Source organism: Elephantulus edwardii, unplaced genomic scaffold, assembly GCF_000299155.1.
Source record: "Elephantulus edwardii isolate Elephantulus edwardi_28Jun2011 unplaced genomic scaffold, EleEdw1.0 scaffold00078, whole genome shotgun sequence".
Taxonomy (NCBI): Eukaryota; Metazoa; Chordata; class Mammalia; order Macroscelidea; family Macroscelididae; genus Elephantulus; species Elephantulus edwardii.
Genome location: NW_006399828.1, coordinates 8,786,997 through 8,801,316, shown reverse-complemented (window position 1 = coordinate 8,801,316; position 14,320 = coordinate 8,786,997).

Sequence of the window (14,320 nt, the reverse complement as noted above, 5' to 3'; positions counted from 1 at the left end):
AATTATATTTATATATATATGTACTATTTGTGTGTTTTTATATATGGTTTGGCATCAAAGCAACCTAAAATTAATTATCTCTGTATAGCAAATGGATAGACCATCGTTATGCCACTTAGAAGAATGACCAGAAACAATTAAAACCAGGCCTGAGTGTCACATATTGAAATATGTACACACACACACACTCTTCAGTATAAAAGTGGCGCAACCTTGCTTGCAAAAAGTGAAAAAGATTGAGGCATTTGCTACTGAAGATAAAATCTTCAATATGGATTCCATCTCAACATCAAGAAAACAAAAATCCTCACCACTAGACCAATTGGTAACATCATGATAAATGAAGAAATGATTGGAGTTGTTGACAATTACATTTTTTAGTGTGTCACAAAAGAAAAAAACACAAATGGACACTACTAGTCAAAAAATAAAGAGATGTGTGAGAATCTGTTGTGAAAGTCTTCTCTAAACTGTTAAAAAGCAGTTTTCAGGCTAAAGACTAAAGTGTCTTTAATGCAAGCCAAGGTGATTTCAATTGTTTCCTATGTATCTAAAGGTTGGTTAACGAAAAAGAATGACAGAAGCGATGCCTTTGAATTGTGTTGGAGAAGAGTATAGAACAGTTCATGGATGACCAAAAGACAACAAGTTTATCTCAGAGAAAGTGAAACCAGGTTACTACTTAGAGGCAAGAATGGTAAAACTTTATCTCACATACTGGGGGCATGCTGTCAGGAAGCAGCAGTTCTTGGCAAAAGGCATCATTCTGGGAAAGGGGGAAGGTCCAAAAAGTGAAGAAAATCGTTGACAAGATTGATACAGTGATGCTAATAATGGGCTCAAGCATGTCAGCAATATTGAGGATGGTGCAGGAAAAGACAAGTTTCAAATCTGTTGTTCACAGTGTCACTATGAGTTTTGATTGACTTGATGGATTATAACAACAGTAACAACATTGTTTGCAATCACTTGCTATACAATGACTAGAGAAGGACAATGACTAGAGAAGATAGAAAGAGAGCTGATGCTCCTTTGAGCTGTGGTGTTGGCCAAGAGTGTAGACTATACCAAGGACTGCTAGGAGAACAAACAAGTTCATCCTGGAGAGGGTGAGAACAAGCTGCTCCTTGGAGGCAAGAATTCTGAAGCTTTGTCTGACATACTTTAGACATGTTACAAGGAGGGACCAGTCCTTGGAGAGGGCCATCATGCTTGCGATGGTGGAGGGACCATGCAGGAGAGGAAGACCCTCAATGAAATGGATTAATTAAGTGGCTGTGGTAATGGAGGTAAGTGTATTAGAGACAGTGAGATTGGCACAGGATAGAGCAGAGTTTAGGGCTGTTGTACATGGGGTGGTTATGAGTTGCAGGTGACTCAATGGCACAAAACAACAACAACAGCAGCAGCAGCAGCAGGAGCAGCAGCAGCATATTAATAAAAACTAAAAACTCTGAAGATGTCAAATAACTTCCCAGAAAAAAAGCAAATAATTAGCGAAAATACCAATAATACCTCCTGTCCTGTATTAGAGGGACCTCTGGTGGCCTAGTGGTAGGAAGTTGTGCTGTAATCCCAAAAGCATGTGATTTAAAACCACCAGTTGCTCTACGGGAGAAGGGTGAGAATTCTCTGTCTCTGTGATTACATCCTTTGAAAACCTTCTGGAGGGTCAGTTCTGGGTCGGTTCTGACTTGATGGCATACAACAAAAATCCTGGACTATTCTCATCATTCATGTACTTTAATGTTGATAGCATATGTTGCCAAAATACTTGCCAGAAATAGACTATTAAATATGTGAGATGCAGAACATGACTTTTTAATTAAAATTAATTTAAAAGTAGAATTTATGAACGACTATTGCAATCGTCAGGGAGGTCTGGTGGCCTAGAGGTAAAAAGATATGCTGTAATCTTGAAGACACTCAGTTCTAATCCACCAGCTGTTCCACAAGAGAAGGATTAGCAATCTCCTCCCGTGCAAATAACTACCTCTGAAAACCTGCTGGACGATCAGCTATGGAGCAGTTCTAGCTTGACAATATTCAACAACTGCAATGATACAACACCGTACTTACTATTCTTGCATGCTCTGACATGAGAAAGGTGTGGATAATTTGATGCCTCCTTATCTTCTTAAGCATATGTGACATAATGCCTTATCATCCTTATGGTTTCATATTAAGACGTTTTTCAACAAAATGTAAACTCTTCTGATTTAGGTAATATTTACCCTGATTAGACTAATCCATACTCTTCATTTATATGGTTATACGTTCATTATATAATTGTTATTGTTCTTGTTATTACGTGCCATCAATTTGAGTATAATTGATTCATCATGACCCTGTGAACAACAAATCTGAATTCTGTACTATCCTGTGCTTGGCCATATCACCCTTAATGAGCCTGATCTTATCTAAATTCTATCCTCACTATCTCAGACACACTTCAGTCCATTGTTGCAAACACTGTGTCAATCAGTCTCATTGAGGGGCTTCCTCTCTTTTGCTGACCCTCCTCATTTCCAAGCATGTTTTCCTTCTCCAAGGAATAGCCTCTACTAGCAACATGCCCAAAGTACCTGAAGCAAAGCTTAGTCATCTTTGCCTCCAAGGAGCATTTTGGCTGCATATTCTCCGAGACATATCTATTTATCCTTTGGTACTCCATGGGATAGTCAGTATTCTTTTCCAACATCATTTGTTGTTTGCCATGGAGTCAGAACTGACCAATTGCTGACCTTTCAGTGGGTTTTCAGAAGCAGTAAACTGCATAGAAGGAGATTTCCCATTCTTCTTTGTAATAGTTGCTGATGGATATTATAGTGAAAGTAAAATGAAATGATTAATAAAGGAGATACGATATCATTCTATTAATAAACTCACATGCACACATATCATTGTCATTCCAAGGAAGATGAAATGATCTTCTATCTTCCATGATGTTGTTGTCAATCAGCCCAGAGGTAAAGATTTTTATTTTCTTATTGTTGAGATATAGTCTGTACTGAAGGCTGTAGTCTTTGATATTTTGCAACAAGCACCTCAAGTTCTCCTCACTTTCAGTATGTAAGGTCACGTCATCTGCATAACACCGATTGATGAGTCTACATCCAGTTCTGATGCCACAGTGCTCTTCATAAAGCTCAGCTTCTCTATACAGATTTAGGAAGAGCTAAAGGAGATGTGTGACACTTGGCTGAGTAGGGCAGAGATCAAAGAAACCAAACCAAGGATTAGAGAGAAGCCTGCCTGAGAGCATGGCTGAGAAGATGCATTTTAGTTAAAGAATCCTGAATGTTCCTCTGCTTAAACTATAACCTGTTACTTCCCTAATAAACTCCATAGTCATGAGACGTATCTGTGAATTCTGTGAAGCCATTGTGCCAAACTACTGAACTCAGCAGAGAAATAGTGAGTGCCTTGGAAGGGATAATTAGTGTTAGAATTGGATAAAAAAAAGATGTGGAACATGGTGAGGGGTAGGGAAATGTCTGACCTTGTATTAATAAGCGTTGTGCTTTTGATGATATTGATAGAACTTCTTCCTCTTTTGTAGTTAGTAAAGATCAGACTACGTCTCTCCTAGGCTTGCTCCACTGTTTATAGACACGATGTTTCTTTGTTTACCTCTTTGTTCTCACTAATTCCGATTTGTGTGAAAAACATACATAATAATTCATATGTCAATAAGAAATGTTTCCATTTCTCCATGATGACCTCAGAAGCACCAAAAAAGAATACAGGGAAGTAGAAAGAGAAAAAGGGAAGCAGCCTTAGCAAGTATATTGAAAACATTCTTAGAATGACATCAGAGATTTCAAATACTGTCTGTAATGAATGATTCTGAACCTTGAGTGTACTTTCCTCTTTTAATATTTGTTCTTTTCTTTTTCTCTAAAGTGGCAAAATAATACTATGAATCATTTAGAAGTTTCATCATGAGTCACGATGATGGTGATCACAGAAGTAAGCCTAGGCTTGGGAGGCATTCATTCCTTCCCGCTACTGGTTTCCCAGTCTAGTCCATAGCTTCACTTCTGGGAAGAACAATCCACATACCACAGGCAAAATCACTATGTACTTCTCAGATTATTCCAAAGTCTGTTCCCAGAAAGGACATTAGCCAGACCTAGAATAAACAGATCATGATTTTATTTCCTCTGGCTTCCAAAGGAATAATAATTTGACAACTACAAGAGCAATCACTGAGTTATTCCTCTTTAGATCACATCTCCACTCATCTTTCTAATTGGTCATTAAAATTTTCTAACAGAAAAATCAAATTTACAAATACTTGAAGTTTGACAATCATTCACTTTAAAAATGTCACCAGAGAATGTATTAGAAGTCATCGATCTAAAGACCAGATAATGTAAATCAAATGTTTGTATAGATTTTATTTAAACTAATATATTATTAGTTATATTATTGGAGTCTCCCTTCAATCTGGAAGTCAGCTAGCTAAGCGGGTGGCATGGCTGGTGCCTCCATGGCAGCTTCTCTTGGTGGAAGTCAGGGAAGTTTCTGGGGTCTTTTGTGTTGTGTGTTACTGTCCTTTTTGGTTTTTAAAGCTGCATGGGTGGCCCTGATCCTTAGAGTAAGGGTAAGTATGGGTGAGGTCGAGCCTGCAGAGCCTGCTCCAGGCCATAGCTTAAAATCCTTCATAAGGCTTGGGGATGGGAATCTCCCTCCAATCTGGAAGTCAATGATTTGCATTGCTCTCAAGCCAAAGGTGGGTGACTCTACTCTGTGGCCCTCAGGCCTGCCTTTAATTATTTGTGGTGAAACATTCTTCTAGGTCATATAACCTTGATGTGTCCTGTACAAAGGTAACTCACAGTTGCTGTGAAGCCGAACACTGTGACACTGAGTCAAATGCAAGAATGGTTACCCATGGTGGATAGTGTTTGGTGAAGTTCCCCAATTAAAATAAGCATGGAAGCAGGAGTGGCATCCGTTTCCATAATAGCTTGTCTCTGTAAACCCTAAGAACCTGGAGAAAGGATGAAAGTTATACAGGGGGTTTCCAGGACTTGTGTTCATAGGGTCGCTATGAGTTGCCTGTGACTCGACGGCACTTAACAACAACAACAACAACAACAACAACAATATATTTTTCTTCAAAATATTTTGAAAATTGTTGTAGACTGAATAGTAGGCTTTCAACAATATTCATAAATTACCAATTTCTACAAGTATACTATTTTACATGGCAGAGGTTGTTGTTGTTATGTGCCATCGAGTCACTTGCGACTCATAGCGACCCTATGTACAACAGCTCTAAACTCTGTTCTGTCCTGTGCCAATCTCACTGTCTCTGACACACTCATTCCGATTGACCCAGTCACCGAATCAATCCATCTCCCAGAGGGCCTTGCCCTCCTGCACCTGCCCTCCACCCTCCTAAGCATGATGTCCCTCTCCAAGGACTGATTCCTCCTTACAACATGACCAAAGTATGTCAGACGAAGCCCCAGAATCCTTGCCTCCAAGGAGCAGCCTGGTTTAACGCTCTCCAGGATGAATCTGTTTGTTTTCTTAGCAGTCCATGGCACCCTCAGCACTCTTCTCCAACACCAAAGGTCAAAAGCATCAATTCTCCTATTCTCCCTGGTCATTGTCCGACTCTCTGACATATAACAGGTGATTGCAAAGACCATAGCCTGGATCAGATGCACCTTAGTCTCCAGAGAGACACCGTTGCTCTTGAGTACATTAGAGAGATCCCTAACAGCAGACTTTCCTATCGCAACACATCTTTTAATTTCCTAGCTGCTGGTTTCCTGGCTGCTGGTGTCAAGAGTGTTGATTGTGGAGTCAAGCAGACTAAAGCTGTGAACAACCTCAGACTCTTCACCATCCATCCCGATGCTGCCAATTGGTCCAGTGGTGAGAATCTTGGTCTTCTTGACATCGAGCCTCAATTTACATTGAAGGCTGCAGTCCTTGACCCTCTGCAGCAAGCGCCTCAGGTCCTCCTCAATTTCAGCAAGCAGGGTTGTGTCATCTGCATAACACAGATTGTTAATAGATCTTCCACCAATCCTGATGCCACGTTTCTCCTCACAGAGCCCAGCCTCCGGGATGATCTGTTCTGCATACAGGTTGAAAAGGTATGGAGACAGGACACATCCCTGGCATACACCCGTCCCAATTTTGAACCATGCAGTGTTATCCTGCTCTGTTCTGACTACTGCCTCTTGGTTCAAGTATAAGTTTCACATTAGCACAATCAAGTGTTCTTGGATTCCCATTCTTCTCAGAGTCAGCCACAGTTTGTTATGGTCCACACAGTCAAATGCCTTTGCATAATCAATGAAGCACAGATAGACATTCCTCTGGTACTCTCTGCTTTCAGCCAATATCCATCTAACATTAGCTACAATATCCCTAGTACCACGACCCCTTCTAAACCCAGTCTGGACTTCTGGCAGTTTTCTGCTTATGTGCTGGTCCAATCGTTTTTGGATAATTGTCAACAGAATCTTGCTTGTATGTGAAATCAATGACACTGTTCTGTAGTTTCCACACTCTGTTGGGTCACCTTTCTTTGGAATGGGAACAAATATAGATCTCTTCCAGTCAGTTGGTCAGTGGTTGTTCTCCATATTTCTTGACACAACTTGGTGAGCACGTCCAGGGCAGCATTTGTTAGCTGAAATACGTCAATTGGTATACCATCTATTCCAGGGGCCTTATTTTTTGCTATTTCCTTCAAAGCAGCTTGAACTTCTTCCTTCATCACCATAGGCTCTTGCTTATATGTTGTTTCATTAAATTATTCTATATCTGCTAATTCCTTTCTATACAACGACTCAGTATATTCTTTCCATCTTCTTTTGATACCTCCAGGATCATTTAATACTCTGCCTAAAACACCCTTGATTATAGCAATTCGAGGTTTGAATTTGTTCTTCAGTTCCTTGAGCTTAAGAAATGCTGAGCAAGTTCGACCCTTTTGGTTTTCTGACTCCAACTCCTTGCACATTTCACTGTCATATTTTACTTTGGCAAAGGTAGTAAACAAAATTACAGTTGACAATCTCAAAAGCAAGACGACAAAAATCCTCACCACTAGCCTGATAATCAATATCATGATAAATGTGAAAAGGTTTGACATTTTTAACAATTTCATCTTACTTGGATCCACCATCAATCCCCTTGGTATCAGTAATCAAGAGATCTAGAGATGCATTGCACTGGGCAAGTCTCTTGTCAGGGACTTCTCCAAGTTTATATGCAGCATAGATGTTAGTTTGAGAACTAAGGAGCAAGGAGCTTATGAAGTGAGCTCAGGAGAGATCTCTAGAATCTTGTGGGTTTGGCTTGCAAAGAGGTATAGATTAAGAGACAGAGAAAGTTAGGGCATCAGGGTTTGTTGCTTCCTGGAAGATGCCCCTTCTGGGTTTTCAACACCAACAATGTAAGGTTGCTGAGGAAGGACGGAACCCAGTTCATGCCAAGAAAGTCAGTTTATAAAGGAGAAACTGCTGGAGTGGAGTTTTATATTATCTTACAAGAGTGTTGAGTAGTTCAGATATGTGCAGCTGCTTGGTAAAAGATGAGAGCAGGTTGGGGGTCCTAGGTAGTTATTCCTGAGGAAGGGAGGTGAAACAGTGTTGCGGCTCCACCAGAGAAAAACAGTGTTGCAGCTGCTGCTTTGATCATTTCTGTGGCTGTTCTGGGCACAGGGAAGGAGAGCAACTCCACAGCATTAACATCACTCAAGCCCCAAATGGAATGATAATGGTCCTTAAATGTTCAAAGGAACCAAGATCAGAAGCATGTAGTATAAGAATGACTCAACTGGCCATTGCTGGCTTTGAAGATAGCAGGAGACTTTGAAGATAGCAGGAGGCTTTGAACAAAAAAACCTTGGACAGTTTCTGGAGAATGTAAAAGATAAGAAAATTGATCATGTTCTAGCATTATCAGCAGATATAAAGTCAAATCAGCATCTTGATTGTAACCCTGTGTAACTGTTTTTGGTTTCTGACCTCCAGAATTATAAGGTAATACATTTATGTTGGTTTTGGCCACTGAGTATGTGGCAAATTTTTGCACCATTAATAATAAACTAGTATAGTAAATCCATTATGATTCCTCTCCACCTCTTTCAAAATGTTCCTTCCACTGTGTTCTTGAAGAATCAACCACCCAAGTGGAAATATTACTGGGAGTCAAGTTACTACTCAAAGCTCATCATGGAAATCCCATGGGCAAGTTCTATTCTGTCCTAACTGGTCACTATCGAGATAGAATTCACTTGAAGGCAGTAGGTTTGAGCTACACTCACCAGCTTCAGAGACTCAATAATTTATTGAAAAGAACAAAAGAACCAAAACATGGATCCCTGTTGCCACTCTTCACCTTGGTCCTCCATCTTGAAAAGGACATAGTCGGTGTTTTCATCCAGATTCAATTGTGCAAAAGAGATGGAAGGGAGTTAAGCCCTGGAAGATTGAGAAAACTCTGAAAATGGAAAGAAACTATTAGAAAAGAAGAGAGATTAAGTAATTTAAAATTTCTTGCCACCTAGGGTTAATGATGCCCAATGAGATAAAAAAAATTAAAAAAAATAATTATACTAATTTTCTTTATATATTTGAATACATTTTTGTTAGGTGCTACTGAGTCTAATAATATTCACAGTGGCCCTGTGACGAACAGATCTGAACCTTCTGTTTTCTTGCACTGTCTGTCCTCACAATCTTTGACGTGCTCAAGCCCATTGTCACAGTCACTACATCAATCAATTGTTGACAGTCTTCCTTTCTTTGTCTGACCTTCTGCCTTTCTCAGTATGTCTTTTTCCAAGGCCTTGGCCCATCTTGACAACATGCCCAAAGTAAGACAAAGTTTTACCTTACTTGTCTCTAAGGAACACCCTGGTTACACTTTCTCCAACACAGAAATGTTTATTCTTTGGGCAATCCATGGGATATCAGTACTCTGCTCCAACAGCACAATTCAAAGGTATCAATTCTTCTTTTGTTTTTCTCATTCACAGAAACACTTTGAATACAAAGAATGCAATTAGAAAAAATCATGGATTGTATCAGGTTCACGTGCGTCTTTAAACTAACTTACTCTTCAATACTTTGAAGAAGCTTCATTTTGCTTGGCTCCACAATCAACACTCTTGGTATCAGCAGACAGGAAATCAAAGACAAATTGCATTGGGAAAATCTCCTGTCAGGAGCCTCTCCAAATACTGAAGAGCAGCAATGTCAGTCTGGAGACTAAGGTGAGCCTGATTCAGTCCATAGTCTTCACAATTACTTACTATGCATCAGAAAGCTATATAATGACTATGGGTGATAGAAGGAGAATTGATGCCTTTGAGTTGTAGTGATGGAGAGAGTATTGAATATACCATGAACTGCTAGGAAAAGAAACAGATTCGTTCTCGAGAGAGTGAAGCCAGGCTGCTCTTTAAAGCAAGGATTCTGAAGGTGTCTCAGACACTTTGGGCATATTGCAAGGAGCAACCAGTTGTTGGAGAGGGACATCATGCTCAGAAGGTGGAGATACAGTGCAAGAGAGGAAGACTCTGTTAGATGGATTCATTGAGTGGGAGAATGGGGGTAAGTGTGTCAGAGACAATGAAACTGGCTCAGGATTCATTGAGCAGAGTTCAGAGCTTTTGCATATAGGGTGATTATGAGTAGCAAGTTACTCAACAGCATGTAACAACAACTTTGAAGAGGTCTTTGACAGTGGATTTTCCCAGTGCGGTCTGTCTTTTTGTTTCCTGACTGCTGATGCCCTGAGTGTTGATTGTGGATACAAGTAACATTTAGACTTCTCAAAGTTTGGTTTATGCCTGAAATGTTGTTGCTATGAACCCTATTCTCTGATTCAACTCATATCTGATCTTCCAATGGGTTTTCAGTGACTGTAAATTAAACGGTAAAAGATTTCTCCCAAGGAACAGCTGGTGGATTTGAGCTGTCTGCCTTTGAGTTGACAGCACAACTCCTTTTATGCCTAAATATTAGGAAAAGAATGTCTACAGTCTTTTAAGATTATCTTTCCTTTAGTTTGCATTACTTAGAGACTAGGTATGTAGGAATATTGTAGACCATGTTTAACTTACCCCTTTTGGACCTTCTACTTTGTGGATACTGAACTTTTTTGTTTCGGAGTCATGAATTTTTCATTAAGCAAAGACACAGAGGAAAGACAGACAGACAGACACACACACAGATATGGCTCCCAGTAGGTTGTTAAAAGTTCAAAACTTGCTAACAACGTGCAATCAAACAAACAAGCAAAACCAAGCCAATTGTCTTTGAGTTCATAGCAATTCATGACTGCCTCAAATGTTTCAGAGCACAATTATACTCCATGGGGTTTTCAGGATTTTTTTTTTAATGGCATAACACTAGATCTTTATTCCAAGGTGCAGACTTTATTAACAGTTCAGTACTTAGCTATTATGACACCTGTAAAGAGACTCTTTAATGAAGGCAGAAGACCATAAGAAATTAAGAACTGTGAATGTTAAGGCCTTAAAGAGAAAACATTTCTGTAGTACAAAGTATTGGGCTCTCCTAGGTGCCCATGGTGGGTTCAGACTGTCAACATTTTGGTTAACAGGTGAAAGATGCCTTCAAGATGACTACAATGTATAGCAAACCTAGGAACTTTGGACTGAAACCTTGTCTTTTCCTATACTTTGCCCTATCCTTCCAATTCCTGCCCTGCACCAGCTCATTGTTGTAAGAGTCTTCCTCTCTTTAACTGATTCTCTGCTTCTCCCAGAATGATGTCTTTTTCCAAGGACATACATCTCCTGGCAATATGGCAAAATATCATGCAATTCTCCAGTGTTATTCATGGTGGAAACAAACAGATTCATCCTAGAGAGGGTTAAACGGGGCTACTCCTTGGAGGCAAGGATTCTGGGGCTTTGTCTGACATACTTTGGGCATGTTGCAAGGAGGGACAGGTCCTTGGCGAGGGACATCATGCTTAGGAGGGTGGAGGGATGGCGCAAGAGGGGAAGATCCTCTATGAGATGGATTGATTCAGTGACTGGGGTAATTGGAATGGGTGTGTCAGAGGCAGCGCGATTGGCACAGGACAGAGCAGGGTTTAGGGCTGTCGTACATAGGGTTGCTATGAGTTGCAAATGACTCGACGGCACATAACAACAACAACAATTATTATTTTACTCATAGTGTTTCAAGTGCCTGCTAGTTCAGATGTGCTTCTTTGCCTTATTGCAGAAGTCTCACTAAAACATGCCAACCATTGGTGACTCTACTGGGCTTTGAAATATCAAAGGCATTTCCAGTATTACAGCAACATGAAAGCCATTACTGTAAAGAAAATTAATAGATGGACGGTGGGCTGATTGGTTAGTTAATCATGGTTAATAGTTGATGATTGTTCTTAGGATTAGTGTGAGACCTCCAAACATAGACTGATGAGTTCTGCCATTTTACAGTAAAGCAAATACAGGAGGATGAATAAAATATAGTTTATCTTCTTTCACTTGACATTCATAATAATTTTATTTTGAACTGCAGATGCCTTAGACACACCTCATACACATTTAATGAGAATTTTCTAAGGGAAATCTCCTGGGCAACTACCATTTTAAAAATTTCTTAAATCATTTTAACCAGTAGCCAATTTGGAAAATTGCTAACTTATTTCAAAGTTTTGTCATGGCCAATTCTAATTATCTAGGAAAATAAAATCTTTATGTTTTAATTCAGGAATATTTAAATCAATAAAATCTTGCAAGGTTGTTTATAATATATCTGTTCATTTTCCTTCTTGAAAATTATAGAACTTTCATTGACATCAATGCTATGCAAAGGAAGAAATTAGGCCAGGGTTAGAATATAGCAGGTTTTAGTGAACATTGAAAAGATATATATTCTGTCAAGGCGAAACTTAGAAGCATACCAGAATTTTCAATATTGAAATAATTATCTAACAACTTCTCTGTGGTTTGAATAAGTCAACTAAAACTTATAGTTTAAAACCCCTGGGTTCTTTTCTGAAATTCCCTTCTGAAACTTAAACTCAGGAAAATGTATATCAAATGAAAGTATGTTAACTGCTTAATCATACAGGCCAGACATTTTTTCAAATATAAAAGGAGAAGAATATTTAGAATGACAACTACATATTAAATTTTAGTATCAAAGATTTCAACACTAAAATAATGAGCACTTACACCATTAACTGTTTGTTTTTAGTAAACCTACTTTACAATGAATCAACATTAAGTCATTTTCAAAACATGCCACATAACTTTATGGTGTGTAAAGATAATCCAACTAAATTCTTAAATTTTTTTAAAATTATAAACATTTTAAGTCCAATATATTCTGAATCTTATATGTATTTTCATGTAGTAAAATTTCCAATTTATCCTTGGAAAAGTGTGTTCTGAATCTAAAGAAGAAAAATAGGATTTGGTTATAGTGTTGAATATCTTTGTATACCTATTTTTAAATTTAGTCATGTAGAATCAAATTAATTCTACAAAGTACACACTCCTCCAAAGCTCTGGGTGTTTGCAAAATTTTCCCTTTGCCTGGAATCTTCTTAGAGTTGTTTTTCCTTCATCTAGGTCTGATTCATTCTTTGTCCTTAAGAGTTACCTAAGTTGTCACTTTTTAGAAAACCTTTAATGACCCAGCTATGGGTCTAGTCCTGATGCTTTGTGGTCTTTCTTTTTTTCTTGATAACTGTTATTTGTTGGTATGCATCTTCAAATCGATTGCAACTCAATGCAATTTTATTCACAGTACCTCTGAGCCCTATCCTCACTGACTGCCAATCTCACTGACTTCAACACACTTACACCCATTAATCCAGTTACTGTGTCAATCATTTCATCCAGAGTCTCCTTTTCCTGTGTTGTCCCTCCACCCTTCCAAGCCTGATGTCCTTCTCAAAGGACTGATTCCTCTTGGCAACATGGCCAAATTATACGAGACTTCAAAATCCCCATCTCCAAGGGGTACTTGGTATTACCTTCTCATAGTGACCCTATGATCTGAAACCAGTCCTGTCTTGTGCCATCCTCACACTTCCAGACACATAAGAGCCCATTGCAGCAGTCTCCTTGTCAACTCATCTGGTTGAGGGTCTTCATCTCCTTTGCTGACCCTTCACCCTTGCCAATGTCATGTCCCCCTCCAAGGAATAGCACTTACTAGCAAGAAGTCCAAGGTATGTGAGGCAAAGCCTCATTATTCTTACCTCAATTAACACTCTGGCTGCACCCTCTCTAAGACATATCTGTTTGCTTTCTTGGCCATCCATGGAATGTTCAGTGATCTTCTCCAACACCACAGCTCAAAGGCATCAATTCTTTTTCTGTCATCCTTATTCATTGTCCAGGTTTTGTATACATAGCTAATGATTGGAAAGATCATGGACTGAATCAGATGCACCTCAGTCCTCAAACTGACATCTCTACTTCTCAATAATTTTGAAAGGTCCCTAACTAGATTTTTCCCCATTGAAAATGTGTTTCCTTAATTGCTGCTCATACCAAGGGTGTTCAATTGTAGGTCCAAGCAAGATGAAGGTGTTGACAATTTCAATCTCCTCTCCATCCATCATGACACTGCTTATTGGTCCAGTGGTAAGAATCTTTATTTTCTTGATATTGAGACACAATCCATACTGAATGCTGAATTTCCTTGATCTTCTGAAACAAGTGCTTCAAATCTACCTTACTTTCATGAAGCAAGGTTGTGTCATCTGCATGATGCAGGTTATTGATGAGTCTCCCTCCAATCCTGATGCCATATTCCTCATCATAGAGTCCAGCTTCTCAGATAATTTGCTCAGCATATAGATTTAACAGGTATGAAGACAGAATACATCCTTGATGCACTCCCTTCCCATTTTCAAATCATGCAGTGCTCCCTGCTCCATTCACAGAACAGTCTGCTGGTCTAGGTATAGGTTCTGCAGAAGCACAATCCAGTTCTCTGGGATTCCCATTCTTCTCAATTTCAGCCACCACTTGTCATGATTCATACATTCAATTGCCTTTGCATCATCAATAAAGCGCAAATGGACATCCTTCTGTTTTTCTTCACTTTCAGCTAGGATCCATTTGACATCAGCATTGGTATCACTGGTGCCATGGCTTCTTCTAAATTCCACTTGAACTTCTGGCAATTCCCTATGTATGTACTGTTCCAGTCATTTTTGAATGATCTTCAGTAGTATTTTGCTAGCATATTATATCAATGATTGTTGTTGTTATGTGCCATCGAGTCGCTTGTGACTCATAGTGACCCTATGTGCAACAGCCCTAAACTCTGCTCTT